The sequence below is a fragment of the Protopterus annectens genome, chromosome 12.part0 (assembly GCF_019279795.1).
Source record: "Protopterus annectens isolate FY-2018-M chromosome 12.part0, PAN1.0, whole genome shotgun sequence".
Classification (NCBI taxonomy): Eukaryota; Metazoa; Chordata; order Ceratodontiformes; family Protopteridae; genus Protopterus; species Protopterus annectens.
This window is the reverse complement of record NC_056746.1, coordinates 639,666,610-639,684,318: the sequence shown is the minus strand read 5'-3', so window position 1 is coordinate 639,684,318 and position 17,709 is coordinate 639,666,610.

The window sequence follows — 17,709 nt, the reverse complement described above, 5'->3', positions numbered from 1 at the left end:
ATATATATATATATATATATATATATATATATATATATATAATAAATAACTAGATACAATTTATCAGACAGGCCATTCTCTAAGTGCAGTAATAAACAGGGTGTGTGTTTTTGTGCAAATGATGCCATTACACAGCTGTAGAGATATGTGGTGTCATGCCTCTAAACACCCCTAGGCATGTATTATTTCTATAATGACACACACCCTGTCAGGGATTATTAATTCTTCACTCATGGAAGCCAGTAAGAGACTGAGTTCATAACAGCATGAGTTCAAACCAGAGGTCATGCCCAGCATTTCAAATAGTGGTCATTTACCATTTAACAATAATATTATGTCCAGAAAAGGAATGCTGATGTGAAGGAATTTGGCATGGTATAAAATAGGTTAGTGAGCAAAGTAGAAAGACTTGCATTTACGTAGTGTAGAGGTTTCAGTAAGATAATGGCTAGAAACAAACACACACAGTTCGCGCAGATGAAAGGAAAGGTAACTAGTAGGTGATACAGACGTTAGCTCTGAGTCCTGTCATTTTCTGTGTCTAATTAATATCATTAATGAAGTATGTGAGGAAAATCTTGCATGTTTGCTAAAATTACTTAAGTTATACAAGATTTGCAGCCTATTATCAGCATGAAAACGTATTAGATTAAAACCTGACCAGTCAGAGCTCCTTAATATGACATAGCATGTCATGAACTGTTAGGCAACAACACTTAATGCATTTCTGTTTCAAGTTACTTCCCACAGTGATTTTCCCATAGGTTTTGTGCTACATCCAATGACAGCTCTGGTTTCTTCTTATAATAATTAAACAAAGACTTTCACACTGCATTGCCCACATGGGAACTTTAGTCAGCATTGTACTTTAAGCACACTCCCCTTGCCACTCCACACATAGTATTCAGAATATTTTCAGAACTGGTTAAGTATATATAGATAAGACCACACTGTATTATTTTGTCTTTGCTTAGTTCATAGTTATTACAGGCAATATTATGACAATGAAATAGTGCCCAAATATAACATATCAACACTATTTGTATTATACAATCACTGTGTCACATCTTACTTTCTGGAATATTCAGGCTGCTGTAACAAGACGTTCAACAATTGGCTTTATCAGCAGTGGTAGTGGTAATGGCCTCCAGTACAGGGCAGCACATTTTACATAATGTAGCCTGTGCTACTGCAAGGTATGACGTGACATTTCTACAGCTATGCTGTGCATAGCTTACTGAAATTCAAACTGTTTCTCTCTCTCTCTCTGTATTGCTGCTTTTGCCAAAGTGCTGAGGTGACTGGATGAAGTGCCAGTATATGGCAGGCTTGTGCTGTTTTATTGTTATGTGTTGCTTTGCTGCTTCTGCTTTTCCTCCCAGTTTACTCTGGAGTGCTGGATGCGATTGCCTCTGCCTCCAGCACTGTACACCATGCTAGAAAATTAAAATATTGAGCAAAGAAAGCTTCAGATAATGTTGATGTCTTTGGTTCTCTTGCCTAGTATTTTTTTTTCCCTTTGTATCTTTTGTTTTCGTCCTGGCCTGCTAATTATCTGCTAACTTTTTTATACCAGGGTCATGACCCAGACAGCAGTTAGGGTTTTCTGGCTAGCCAGGTCCCTTTTTTCTCCTTGTGGTTTTACTGTCCTTGCATTGCAAATCCTGTAGTGTATATACTTGTCTTGATATATGCACTAACTCAAGCTGCAATGCATGATGTCATGCCACACCCTTACACAAGCCTCCTGTACCATGATCTCCATCACATGAGGCAGCATTCCATTACTGTAGCAGATGACACCATGGTCCTCCCCACCTTCAGGATGGGTGAAGAGACATTGTCCATTTCACCGCCCCCCAAGTTGCTTCCTCCAGCACTCAGGCCTCTACTTGAATTGGGGTAGCTGGCTCATATTGAGAGTCTAATTCCACTGTGCCATGGAGTCGACTGTATTTAAGTCATTTTTAAGAAATATTCCTCACACTATTTGAAATGAGTTCCAGTAGTCACCTCCACATTTTAAAAATACTCTACAGTGTAAAGCCAAGTGATTCATAAATTACATTGATATTGTAAAAGAATTTGTTTCATGTTTACAGCATTAAAATTCATCTTAATTTTAAGCATTATTATTGATGAGTAAAGTAGGTATAGTCAGGATCACAGAAATGCTAATTTAGCACAAATCACCAAATTTGACTAGCTGAATATCACTTCTTTGTCATAAAAAATTAACATTACGTACTGACAAGAGTCTCACAGTGGACATTGCTTCACACATTTTGATGTGGCTTTGTAGAGGAATCACTTCAAATCTACTATACAAAATGAAGTTGAGACCATTGCAACAACATGAAGTCATCATCATCATCATCATCATCATCATCATCATGATCATCATCATCATCAACCCCCTTTTTCCCATTTTTCTAGATGGGGTTAGGATGTCGTGTCACTTTTCGCCATCTCTCCCTATTCAATGCCACTCACCTACTTTCTTTGACACTCGTGTCTGACTGTCACAGGTCTTCTCTCACACAATCCATCCAACTCATTGCTGGGTGCTCTCATTTCCTCCTGCCTTCTTCCTGTCTGTCCCAAATCTTCACCATATTGTCTTCTACTTTCCTGCACATCTGCCTGAACCACTGTAATCTGTTCTCTTTGACGTTTTCTGCAATTGGAATGACTTTGGCTTCTGCTGTTATGTCCTCATTTCTTCATCTGCCCCACAGTGTGAATCCTACCACCCACCTCAGGCACTGCTCTGTCTTTATTGCCCAGGTTTCTGTACCATACAGTAGTACTAGTTGCACCGCTGTTTTGTACACCTTACTTTTCTGCTTCTTTGCATTTTGTCATATTCTACCCCTGACACTCTGTGCCAGTTGGCTGCAGACCCCCTGATTCTAGCTGTGACCTCCTCATTTAGACTTTTCTTCTCCTCAACCACCCTTTCCAGATACTTGAGCTGGTAAATGTTCCACTGTTTTTCCTTCTATCTCATTTTTCAGCTTTGTCTGATTTTCCCATTTACTGCCCCTACGACTACATTTTTTCTACTCAGCATCCCCTGTATCAGATCAAACACTGTTCTTGCTGGAGTCATTGCGTCTTTGTATGTAGCTTCCTCTAATTCTACCAGTGTTTTTGGGATTTCAGACCACCACAGGACTATCTAAGTCATCTTTCTTGGGACCTTGTCATATGCCTTCTCCAAGCCTAGGAATGCCTAGTTGGACTCTTTCCTCACTTTTTTTTATTATCTGTCTCACTGTAAACATTAAATCAGTTGTGCTGCATCCTGATCTTTAGGCCTTAGGTATAGGCATGCGCGGTTGCCTAGCCCTGCACTGAAGGGGCACTTTTCAGTGTTTTATTTGGTGTATTAGACCCCAGGGGGGGCACCTGGGTGGTGTGGGGGGGCACCGTGGAGCCCTTTTGCCTAGGGCACCAGCTGACCTAAGGCCGCTGCTGCTGATCTGAATACAACAGCATGACAAGTCAGGAATAAAAAGAACTGTTGGGGAAAAAGCCTGCCGTAAGAACCTGAACATTCCACAGCAGAACATTAACAGAGATGGTGTGATATCACCCTTCTCGTCTAACCTCAACTAGCTAAAAAAGAAAAGAAAAAAACACTGTAAAAAGAAAACTGCTGTTGTGACAGCACTCACATATCGAAATGTACTGATACATATCCACATACAGGTTGTGTGCATGTGGAACAGCACCACAACAAGCAGATTCAACACAACAGTGCATTTATTTTAAAAAAAGATTTAAAATATTTTCTGAAAGCGCATACTGGTAGCATGTCTTGTTGGAGTATGAGTGTTTTTGGATTTATCCACTTTGATGATATTAATTCCTGTGGTTGAATGTCTTTTCCCAGACAATGGCCTTTGGTAGAACACTAATAATCTCACTGCACTTGAGTAAAAATATATACCCCTTGTTTTACACAAATGTTTTACTTGGTTAGTAAATGGGAACTGTAGCTTTGGGTTTGACATTCTTAAGGTGTGAAAATTGTGTCCAGCAGCTCTCAAATGGGCATGAAAGGAGATGTTGCATCTCCTGACATTGGAGCTGCATGCTGTTGTTTTGTCAGGTAGGAAAAAACAGGATTTGATAGCTGCAGCTGGATTCATTTGGTGTTCAACAGTAGGGTCTGAGATATGTTGCACATTGTTTTCCACTGGATTTTGAATGCAGTTCACTTGTACAGAGGTGTGCATTATTTGAAAACTGGACTGCTGCTCTGACACTAAGGTTCAAAGGCAAAATACTATGTGACCCATATGTACTTTTCAGAAATAACACATTTTTGCAGCATTTTCCTTTCAGTGTTCAACACTCAGCACACCTAAAATGCCCTTGGCATTAAGCCCTTTTTAAGATTTTCTGTTTATGCACAAAACAGAGTACTGCATCCATGCTACATTTGCACCTTTTGCACATTATTGTTGGTTTCACATTGCTGATGTAGTCTTTTTTCTCTTTAAAAAACAATCTTGATTTAAAAAAAGACTTTTAAAACTGGTATACTCACCAGTGATGTTTGCCCATGTGCAAAAGAGCTTCTTCCAACAGCATGTTGCCAGTCAATCTGATGACTTCTTAGAGGGTACCAGAAGTATTCCTCTTCCAGCTCCTCAGCATATTCTGTCACTGATGGGGGTACTTTGCAATCATTGTAGTGGGAAACAAATAACTGTTTTTCAGAAAGTTTACTTTGAGCTTCAAGTACCTCTTTGAATATAGCACTGAGAAAAATGGTGAAAGAAAATTTGTTGTTGGTTTTAGCAAAGTGCCTTAGGTAAGTGGTGTTATTTTAAATTACAAGAAAAGAGTAACAATGCAGTATATTTAATGTATCACTTTAACATATTCTTTCTCATTTTTTTTTTAATTAATTGTGTTTTACTTCCATTTGCTTAGACATGTCATGCAGATTACAACTTATGTTTTTTTATTTTACTGTATGCAAACTGCAACTCAGGCTGGTTACTTTATTGCTCATGGGGCATACATTGCAGTTATTAACTACAAAATATTTTCCCACTGATTAATGCTTGTCTGTTGCATCATTTTAGTGCCAGGTATGATGGCATGGTTTCAGGAAGTATAAACTTTAATTAAAAATGAAAAATAGCTACATTTTCATTTTCACTCATTGTGAGATCAGAATGCATTATTTACTGTGGGTGCCCATTTGCTGGCACCTTGGACAGTGTTCATGCACCTTTGTACATGATCCTTAATGTTATTGGTAGATAAGCTTCTCTGACTTCCTAGTAAGGAACTGAGACCAGCTGCTGTTTGGCTTTACTTTGCATTGGTCCCCATTGCTTTGTTTTTATGTAAGCTGTAGCTGTGGAAACCAGATGTGCATATGTTTAATTATTTATCTGTATAGCATTTAGGATTATGTTTCTGAGCACAAATAAAGTTAATTTAGAAAAGTACCATATCATGTTATAGTAAAAATGAAATATTCCATGGCAATGAAATACACTGTAGAAGTATAGACTATAATTCAATACACTGGTTGCATTGTGGTTATAAACTAAGTAGTGAGAATATATGCTTGCTTACAAGTAACATTTTTTTGAGAATAAATTCATAAGATTTTTTGCTAGCAGCAAAATGTACAAATAAAGGAGCATAAAGTAGACTTCTGGTTAGCATGATGGTGTGCTCTTTAGAGATACTGCCGTACAGTACTTGGACTCTGGGTTCGAGTCTGGACGGTAGTGCCTTCTTTGAAGAGTTTGCATGTTCACCTTTTGTTTTGTTTGTAGGGTGTGTGTGTGTGTGTGTGTGTGTGTGTGTGTGTGTGTGTGTGTGTGTGTGTGTGTGTGTGTGTGTGCGCGCGTGCGTGCGCATGCGCATGTGGTATCAATGTGTGTGTGTGTGTGTGTGTCTATATATATATATATATATATATATATATATATATATATATATATATATATATATATATATATATCCTGTAGTGGACTGGTGTCCATCTAGTCCTGTTTCCTGTCTTGTGCCTGTTATTTTGTAGGATCGTTTTGGGCCCCTAAGTTTGCTGAAAGTGGGTAATGAGCCTAGATTATGAATGGGTGAAGAAGTTTATAGTATTAGGCCACTGGCTCATTGAATAAAACCCCAAGTACTGCGCAGGTAACCCAGGTTCAATTACCAACTTGGGTGTCTGATGGGCTGGCAAGGAGACATGGGCATACCCATCTGGGTGTTCGGGGGGGGGTTATTCATTGAAGGCACTCCCTGAGGGGAGGCATGGTCCACAGAGGGGAGAGTAGCCCTTGGATTTTGTCAATGAGTGCAGGGATGGAAAGGATGGGAAAATTAGAGTAGGCCTCAATGATCCCCTCACAGGAGCAGATGCTTGCAATTAAAATGCAGACCAGCCTCAGCTCAGTTACAGAATTCTGGGGGTGGAGGGAGGACAGGTAAACCCAAAGAAGGGCATGATCACTGGAAAGGCCGGAATGAATGAAGGAGGAAGGAGTGGAAAAAAGAATAAAGCAGTTTGGAATATCCCATGCTTTGTTTTTAACGAGCAACAGATTGTGAAAAGTTACTAGATAGAAAATTGTAATCCAAAGCACTAAAGTTAAAAGAAGGTTTAAATGTGATAGTTACAGGTTATTTGTCCTAACATTAGGCTGACTTAAGAACAAACTATACCCCAAACTGAAGATAAAAGATTTTCATAGTATTTTGATATTTTTTTGTAGCCATAATCCTCCTGCGACATTCTAAACGGTTTGTATTTTTTCAATTGTTTTTCCTCAAAAATGTTCTGATAGGGTCTGCCATGCTGCTGAGATTTCATTTTCTGGCAAAGGCTCCTTTTTTCTCATATATGTCCATAAGATTACACCAGAGAAGCAAAACACTTCCTTTAGTTATGTATCTCCTTTCATTGACAGAGTATTGTGACTTCCTGCTTTCTTTGACTGTCTTAGCAAGAGTCCATTTGACTTTTTTAATGACTCCCTTTGAAATGTGTTAAAGATTATATCCTAAACAGCATTTCAGATTAGCACTGAAAGTTAACTAGCTAATGTAGTTGCTTCTGCTCTAACTCAGAATTATTCCATGTCGTAGTTTCTACCTGACTTTTGAAGATGCCCCCTGAAAAGTGTTACATATTGTCGATGGGGCTTACCTGGTTAACAAAGTAATTGTATTGATATTATTATTATTATATTTATAGTCACCTATAATGGGTAACACATAAAAGATTGACTTGGCATTTTCTGCCTGATTTCAAGATTGTTTATTGTATATTTGGCAGGATTGTTGTAGTTAAAATCAGTGACCTAGTTAAATTGTTTTCTTAGAGCTCAAAACATCAAAATATCTTAGATGTAGTTATTCTACCACTACTCACTGACTTACCTCAACTAAAGATTGCATATATGCTCTCTTATTGGTTCTGACAAATAGCAGAAGCAAATAGCTTAAGATTAAACCAAAATGATGTGCAGAAACAGACTGCAGACTGAAGTATTGACAGGCAAGATGTAAATCATGTTTTATTTATATATCTCACTACTGAGATTGGCTTAAAGAGAGGGGGACATCTTTTTCCTGAGAAAAAGTAATGCAGCATTCGGGTGGAGTTTTCTTTTAAATAGCATCTTGTAGAAAAAATGTGGTTCAGGTAGAGGGGTTTTGCTTTAGCTTTGCTAAAACAGTGACCAGATCCTACCATAAGACAGCTTTTCCTCAGTCTAACAGTGTATGATGTCTTACCATGCATTTGAGGAAGATTCATCTGTGTGTGTCCAAGGCCGCTGCTCTCAAAAAGGGCAGCCAAAATAAATGTTATGTAAGGATTATTTCATACAAAAGACCCACTGCCCAGCAACACCCACACAGTGCATGATCTGTGATATTATAAATGATTAAAATAAAACAGCAGATGTTATTTAACACCATTTCAACAAATTACTTTATTTAAACATATACTTGCAAAAATGAGTGAACTGTAATTCAGGGTAGGTGATACCACACACCTAGCAACAGCCCACCTGGTGTTAGATGGTATGCACTTTTAAGCTGGTAATATTAATCTGATTTTTTGATTAATTTACAAATCAGACTTGTGTAATATGAAAATTAGATCTGAATGTAGATGAATGCTCAAAGCAAAACTACCTGTTTACACTCCATAACATTATAAAGAAGAAATGCAGAAATCTGTGCTTATTTATGTAACCTGTTATATACCAGGTTTCCACATCAGTGTATACAGTCAAAGAAGGAAAGGGATGCTAAAATTAAACATATTCCCTAACTGTCTGTAATGCAGAATGTACAAGTTATATTGAATTAAATCATTAAATTAAAAGTAGGACACAGCTGAACCTATTGCCAAAGTATTATGAGTTTAGTAATTATGTATGGTCACGCACATATATTTACATTCTGATATAAAAAGAGAGGAAGAATAGCTACGATGAATGTGAGAGATAGGGGGTGTTAGTATGAAACCATCATTAGTTGTCTTGGATAGCTGTGTGTAAAGATAGTTTTGAAGGTACTGTTCATGACGAAGACAGTATGTCAGGAAAACGTTCATTCAACTGAAAACAGCTTTTAAGGTAATAGTGTACAGCAGAGTGGGGAGCTGAGACTGAAAACTTAGCCTGACTTTTGCTCCAGAAATCAGGGAAGCAGTGCTGTGAGTGCATTTCTATTAATTGCAATCCATTTTGCTAGGTCTTACGTTTGGCAGCACAAAAATAATGGGACAACTCTCTGTAAGGTAAAAAGATGGTTTATTTTCAGCCAAGATTGTTGTGGTCGGACTGTTATTTTCTTTATCTAGCAGTAACTTTAAAATTAGAATAATAATGTTTGGGTTTGCAAGGGGCAGATCCTTCTGCATGGAGGGTTGTGTCCAGAATGAATCATTTTGTTTTGTTTTATTTTTCATTTTATTTTATTTCACATTTGTTAACCGGGTTGGTCTAGCTGAGCACAAGCCCATTTTCAGTGGAGACCTGAGGAGAAAAGCTCCAACAGTAGTATAAAACATCATACACAGATTAGTGTATCAGTTAAATTACAAAGTATAATAAGCAAGACAAAAAAGGAGCAGTAAGCATGATTATTGATATATACAGAGATATCATGTAAGAAGGATAATATATGAGTTGACAAGTAAAACGAAATAAGGAAAAAGGTAGTAATGGGAGTATGGTAGCAGCAGCAGTCAGGAATTTTTGAGATTAGGTAAATTATTAAATTAGATGGATTTTGTTTGATTGCTGACAAAGCATTTGCTGAAAAGTAAAGTATTTTGTCAATAGGCAGTCATATAGCCTGTGTTCTGATATTTACCATAGAGCAATACTTTAATTACTTGGAGTTTAATTTATGAAATTGATTTCTTTTGCTCGTTGTGATTCAGACAGCTACATTGAAATCTAAAACCACGTGGAGTGGAGTCACCTTGCATTCCTATGAACTGGGAATACATACAGTGGAGCCTTTATCTGAGTATGTGGTTGGCATATCATTTTTCCTCATATCTGAATGTTGTGGTGCTTTGTTTTGACTGGGAGTGTGTCATTGTTTCCTAGGTTTCTAGGTGATGGGGCCTTTGTAATGAGTGTGTGTAAATGCATTATTGTTCCATTAATCTGTAGGTTATAGGACCTGAGAAACACATTCAGATTCAGTGTCCTGTTCTTCTCTTAGAAATTTCTATAGCCTGAGCAATACAGTTTGCTAACAAAGAGGTTCTACAAAACATATACAATGTATTATATGGGTTAATTCCTGCAGTGTAGTACAGTATCTCACAACATCCCTTTTGTTTACAACTAATGGCGGTTAAGTAACAGACTAATCTTTTCTGATAAGTATAATTTATATTGTATATATATATATATATATATATATATATATATATATATATATATATATTTATTTATTTATTTTACATTTGTTGACCGCGCTAGTCTAGCTGGATATATGTCCATTTTCAGTAGAGGCCCGGGGAGAAAAGCTCCAAGCATGAACAGTGACAAAGTTAACAATGCATAGAAACATGAAGAATCACAATGCAGAGGTAGCATTGGTCTAAAGAACAGTTATAATAATACATTTATAAACTATAACAATTTTAGTAAAAATTATACTAAATTATACAAAACACACTAGAAGATATGAGCAAGTCTCAGTTAAGGGAAAAGCACATATATGTTATCCTCATATTTCAAAGAAAGAGTAGTAACTAGATTTGGAGTCATAGGTTACAGGAGTAGGGATAGGGGTAAGAGTAAAAAGTGAAAAAGATATCAGTCTGGGTTAGTGCATGGACAAAGCCAATGATTTTCAGATGATCTTTAAGATGTTTTTTAAATAGAGAAGTAGAAGCAAGGGTTGATAATTCTGAAGAAGCTGATTCCAGATTTTTCCTGCAGTGTTTGAGAAAAGTGAATCCCCGGCTTTGTTGTTAGCTTTAATTGAGGAAACTAGAAGCTTATTAGCAGAGCGTAGTGTAGCTAGATTTGTATATGGTGTGATTAGCTTAGTGAGGATAGGGGTGTTGTTAGGGTGGTATAGGATCTTTTGAGTAATAAGTAATTGTTGACAGAGTATATGGTTTTGCAATTCCAACCATTCAAGTTGTTTGAGGTTGAGGCACTGGTGAGTTTTAAAGGGGGAGCTTGTGATGACTCTAGCTATGCTATTATAACAGGTGGAGAGTTTAGAGAGGTTGTTTTTGGATAGGTTAGTATATATAACACAGGCATAGAAAAGGGTGGAAATGAGGTGGGTTTGGGCAATAGTTTTCCTTGCAGTAGGGGTAAGGAAGGGTTTGATTCTATAGAGGGTGCCAAGTTTTTGGTTAACAGACTTTATAGTGGAGTTGATGTGTTCATCATAGCTGAGACGATTATCAATTGTTACACCTAGTAGGCGGGTTGTAGTGTCTGGGGTAATGTTGGTACCATTGTTAGAGGTTATAGAGAAGAAAGGATTAGGTGATTTATGAGTTGGAGTAAAAAACAGTAGTTTTGTTTTTTTTGGGATTTAGGAGGAGGCATTGTTGCATAAACCAGTTTTCAACATTCTGAAAAACAGTTTGGGTGAGGGAGTGGAGTGAGGCTATATTCTTGGCTGTACAGATTAAGGTGGAGTCATCAGCATTTTGAATGCAAGTGGATTGAGGTATGTTCATGTGTAAATTGTTAATAAATAAGGAAAAGAGTAGGGGACCTAGGATAGAGCCCTGGTAGAGCCCTCATATATATACTCCCATATATATATATATATATATATATATATATATATATATATATATATATATATATATATATGTATATAGAGCCGCAGTGGTGCAGCGGTATATGTATATAGAGCCAAGGTGGTGCAACGGTAGCATTGTCACTTCACAGCAAGAGGTTCTCCCATTCGATTCTTGGCTGGAGCACCTTCTATGTGGAGTCTGCATGTCCTCCCCATGGTTGAGTGGTGTTTGAAAGACATGCGTAAATGGGCATGCCTTTGTTGAAGGTTGGGTGTTGAGCTGGCACCTCGGCACCATAAAAATCTACTGCCAATCATTAGCGGACCGGAGTTCCACTGTGGTGACCCCTAACTGGGAAAAGCCGAAAGAAGAAGAAGAAGAACATATATATATATATATATATATATATATATATATATATATATATATATATATATATAAATTGTCAATCGGCAAAAGAAAAAGGGAGGAGGTGTAGCCATTCTATACTCTGAGCACCTCACTCTAATAAGTCCAGATTGCCCCCTTCCCTCCTTTTCAACAACTGAACTGAACTAACTTCAAACTCAATGATTTTACCACCATAAGTGTAGTAGCAATCTGTATCCCCCCTGGTGATAACTTTAACTTACTTGAAAAAATTTTATCCCACCTCTCAATGACCACCTATAATGAAATCATCATATTGGGAGATGTAAATATTGATTGGCTCTCACTCCAAACTCCTAACTCAATCTCTTGTGTTAACTTGCATGGGTTCGAACAACTAATCACTACCCCTACTTATATCAATAAATCCCACACCTCTAGCTCCCTCCTTGATTGGATTCTGGTCTCCCACCCCCAAAACTACCATAACCCTCAGACCCTCCCAAATACCCTTAGTGACCACTGCCCTATTGCAGTAACTAGATATACTCCAAACTTCAGCAGACTCCACAAGTATATTACCACTCGCAAACTATTAACCTTCTGCCCAGGCTCCTTTATTGACATACTCTCTAGAGTCAGCTGGTCACATCTTACCACTCTCCCCCTTGATGAAGCTGTCCACTAATTCAACACTACCTTCCTTGACATTCTAAACTCCCTTGCTCCTCTCCGCACAGTCAGAATCAAATCCAAAACAGATCCTTGGCTTACTGAAACTACTCTAACCCTTATGAAAAACCGAGACAGAATTTGGAAATTATGGACTAAAACTAGGACCCCTTCTCATCTCCAGACCTATAAAGAACTTAGAAACCAAAAAAAAAACTCATCCTAAATGACAAAAAGAATTTCTACACAAACCCTCCCACTACCCTCATATCAGATCCCCAAAAATTCTGGAACTCTATCAATCACATTCTGCATCCTGGAAACCCCTCCCCTCCTAACCCTTGCCCACTAGATACCACTGAAGAAACAGCCACTAAATTCAACAATCATTTCATTGACTGTATAACCACCATAATCAATTCCCTTCCCACTAGGAACAATGGCAATAACCTCCCTAACCCCACTTCTCTTCCCAACCCTCCCAACTCTTTCTCCCTCAAAGCTGTATCAACTAACTATATAAAATCACTGCTGTCTAAACTCAAACCCTGCTCCCCTTCAGCTGATAATCTACCCTCCTACTTCCTACAATTGCCTCAGAACCCCTAGCCTACCCAGTCATTATTCTGGTCAACCGCTCCATTACCGAATCCTACGTCCCCTCTATATGGAAACAATTCTATACATTACCTATTCACAAAGGTGGAAATTCCTCAGAAATGTCAAACATTAGACCAATTGTTATACTGTTCCCTCTCTCTAAAATTTTAGAGAAATGTATACAAAAGCAAGTTATGCATTACCTACTTCAGGAAGACCTTCTTACACACACGCAACATGGGTTCCGTCACAAACATAGTACTACCATTGCACTAACATCCTTCATCAGTACTGTGTCTCTTGCTTGGGACAACAATAAACTCATTTCATGCCTGTTTCTGGACCTCTCCAAAGCTTTTGACACTGTCTACCACCCTCTCCTCTTGGAATAACTAACCCACCTAAAATTCTCTTCTCCTACTGTCTCCTGGTTCTCAAGCTATCTCTAACCGACAGCAATCAGTCAAATGGCTCTTGGCATTATCCCCTTCCCTCACAGTGCAAATGGGTATCCCTCAAGGATCTGTCCTTGGCCCACTACTCTTTAATATTTTTACCAATCTACTACACACCTCTTGTCCCCAGTCATCACTTGTACAATATGCTGATGACTCAACTGTCATCACCATTGTCAATAATCCATCACACCTTCACTCTACTACCCAGGCATCCTTCAACATCATAGAGACATGGCTTAGTGACCACAAATGAATACTCAACCCTAAGAAAACAAAGCTCTTACTCTTTCTCCCCAAAAACCTCACTAATCTTAAAGCCACATTTACAATGCTATCCAGCAATAACACCATCATTACAGTCGAACCTAGCACTAAGTTACTAGGTGTCACCATAGATAATCAGCTCAGGTTTGATTTACATGTGACTAGCTGTATCAAAAAACTCACTAGAAACTTGGACACGTTTATCTCAACAAGAAATACTTAACCGACACAGCCAGAATAACTCTCTCTCATGCAATTCTACTACCCACACTTTTATACAGCTGTCACCTACTCACAAACCTTAACTCCACATTTCTCACTAAACTAAAAACTACCTACAATAAGGTTGCCAGATTCTCTACTAACCAACCCTACAAGTCTCACAACTGTTTATCTCTTAAACAACTTGGCTGGCTTGAATTTCTGCATAGTTTACATTCTCCATTTGTTTCAATATTGCACAGAATTAAGCTGTAGCATCTATTCATCTTTTTATGCTAAAGCACAGTCCAGGCACAATTTATTTAGGCCAGGCCCATGAATATTGAAGAAATTCAACATCTAAATAATATATCACTTATTTTTAGTATGTAAAACTATATTAATATATATTTGACCACACACATTATGCATTACTACAAGTCATAGGAATTCCCGCTACTATACATTTTTTCTATATTAGACTTTTTAGAAGTGAATATACCCACAGGGTAACTCCTTTATTGCTTTGTTACTACAATGTATATGCATATTGGGTAAAACTGATGTATTTTAGTATCACTTTCCAAGCTAACTTCCACTGGTAGATTTTTGTAGTTATCATGCAATATTTTATATGCCTTACTGATTATCCTTGCTTAACAGCAGCTTTTATTCTATATTTTACTAAAACCTCTACCAGAGCAGGTCTTTTACTTAGGACTTCTCTTTCCCTTTCTCTTTGCTTATAGTGTGATATTTATCCCTTGTAGGGAAGGCAGTCTCTAACCTGCAATCCAAACTTCTTCTTGGCCTCATCCCTTTCTACAACCTTTCCCTTTCCAGTTATTTGTTCCCAATGCCTTGGTTCCTTTGTCAGGTTTCTCCAGTAAATTCTGGCCCCATTTTCATATTTTCTGTACCCCTACTTGCAGTTATCCCTATTGGCAAAATCTCCTTTCTTTACTCCTGTGTTTGATGTATTGAATATTGTCAAACAGGTAGAAAAGCTGGAAGAGGGATCCTTAGAAAAGGGAAAGAGCATATTACATAGACATAAATGGAATTTATGGGAAGGATATATGCAGAAAAAAAGTTCAGAAAGAGGACCGAGGTTTAAGAGAGTGCAGGAATTGAGCAAAGGATGGAAAGCCAGTTGTAATAAAGAAAGAAGTCATATGTAGTGCATGGAGCACGATTACATATCCTGAAAAAGACAAATCAGTTAAGTACTTCATATGTTAAGACTGGGTATTGGACTAGGCAGTTAAATCTGCCAGGACTGGACACCAAATGGTAGTGGGCTAATTAAAAACAAATTTGTTTCTGCCTGCTGTCTTCACCAGTGATCTTTCCCTAACTTTATTTAAAGTAAGATGTGTTACACTGCCTTTCTGACCCTGCTCACTAAGTGTTATGGCTGTGAAAGCCGACAAAAGACTTAGCATTTTTTTTAAACTAGTACTACATGGAGCAGATGGAGCTCCACCCACTAGAAAGAATTACAATCGGGTCTTATCTTATTATGGTCTGGTCTACTTCTCAGCAGTAAAATCTGCCTGTATTGGCTAGAAAATGACATCAGCAGAGCAAAACATTTGTTTCCGCTTCCTGTCTGTACCCTTAATGTGTTCCTAACTTCCTGTGGAAAAAATATAAACTTAAAAGTTGCTAGAATAACAGGATCTGTTCATCTGCATGATGTTAAGGATACAAATTCCAAAACTCAAAAGTAAGTCATTATGTAGTCACTTCATTTCTTGCTGGTTTGTCTGAAAACTATATATTTTATAAGGAATAGACCAAAAATATGAAGCAATATTCTATACATTCTGGGGAAATCAAGACAGTAGAGAGGCATTAAAAGTAAGTGTAAATGTAACACTGCTTTTCTGACAGTGTCTACTAAGTCTTATACTGCTCTGAAAGCCAGCATAACACTTATAGATTTTTCCCTGTAACTACTAGTACATGGAGCAGAGAAAGCTTCATGCACTACAAAGAATTATGATTGTCTGACCGATCACAACCCTGTATTATATATTCTCGACATGGTGGAACACATAATAAGTGAGTTAATCCTCTATTTATGTGTTCTTGACATGAGTGCCAATATTTGCTTCTCAGGCTTTGCTCTCACTGTGAATTTATTGTTATCCAAGACTCAAACAAATAAGAAGCCAGTTATGATTGTTGAACTGATCATACTCCTCAGTGTAATGTATAATGTGTCTAAATGGAAAAATGCTACTGTGGTTTGTTTTCTTTTCTATTAATGTATGTGTGTCTAGATCTTAAATTATAATTTAATAAAGGTATTTAAAAAAGAGTTGTATTTTACATTGTTTCAGTGCTTTAGTGATGTGTATATTATGCTGTTTGTTATCTTCTTTATTCTTGTAACAATGTTCACATTCTGATGTCTGTTAGTGATGTTTACGTTGTGCTCATTATATTCTTGTAACTGTAACAATATTCTCATCTCTGTTTATTCATTGTATGTGTCTAATGTACATGGATCATTGCTGAAAAGGGTCCTTTGACCAAGTCATTACCCAATTAATAATAGATAAATACATAAATAAACAAATTTATATATTTATTTATTTGACATTTGTTGACCGGGTTAGTGCAACTGAGCTAGTGCCCTTTGTCAGCAGAGGCCCAGGGAGAAAAGCTCCACAAGAAAATGCAATTTAGATCAGGTACAATAATAAAATAATAACAACAAAACAATACTAAAATAATAAGTGTGAAGTACAACCAATAATACATAGGAATGGTAAATAGGGTTTAAGTTCAATAAATGTTCCCATGTTATACAAAGAAATAAATTGTTTTTTTTTTTTTGAGTTAGTCAAGACCAAGACAAAGAAAAGACAATTCATTTTTGAGTGATTAAATAAGCAAATGCATGCATGCATATTTATTAATTTTTAGACAATTGGTAAAACAAGCTTTATTCTCCAATGTTCAGTCAGTGAAATGGAGTTCATTACCAATTGTCATCTCTTCAGGTTTACAGAATCTGCTTGTCTTCATAAAAGCACAATAATTTCCTCATCAATTGGATAGTTAAAAGTATCTGTCAGCAATTAGAAGATATTGGTGAATATTCAGCTTACAAAGATCAGAAGCAATAGATTGCCATGGTTTAGGCTGTATCTTATGTGCATCCTGTGGTATATATATATATATTTTTCTGTACTGGTATCTTGAATATTTTATGCTTATACTGCAGGATTTGTTCATGTTTTCAATGTCATTATTAATCTTTGTCCAGGAAAACATATTATTTTCTTAGCTTTTAAGGTACTGTGTCTTTTCAATGTCTTGACAGCCTTCATGTTGTTTATTCAAAAGGTTTTTAGTCTCTGTCTTAGAAATGAGCACTTTCTTTGCCTTTAGATATAATTCATGCCTTCATGGTTAGTTCATCCTGAAAGAGTACCAGTAAGACCATAGGTCATTTTTACCTTTTGTATTCTTTCTGGCCGTCTTTGGTAAAACGCCTTCTTTTATGCAATAACTTTAGGGACATTTGAAGTTTCTCTGCAAAGGGCATCATGCTCAGCCACAAATGAATCGAAAATTGCCACACTGTGCATTTCTGGGTCTTCAGTTGCAATCTCAGTTCCATCAAATCATTTATCGAACTCAATGTCATCATAGTTTTCTGGATTAGGTAAATCACTTTGCAGTCATACCCTTGTGTTTTGAGAACAGCATATAGTGGTTTTATACCAATAATAAGTGATGGTTTGTGACGTCATCACAATGAAGTACTGACCAGGAAGATACGTCTGATAGCACTATATTCCATAAACAATAGCAAGCATTTTCTATTCTGTATTATTG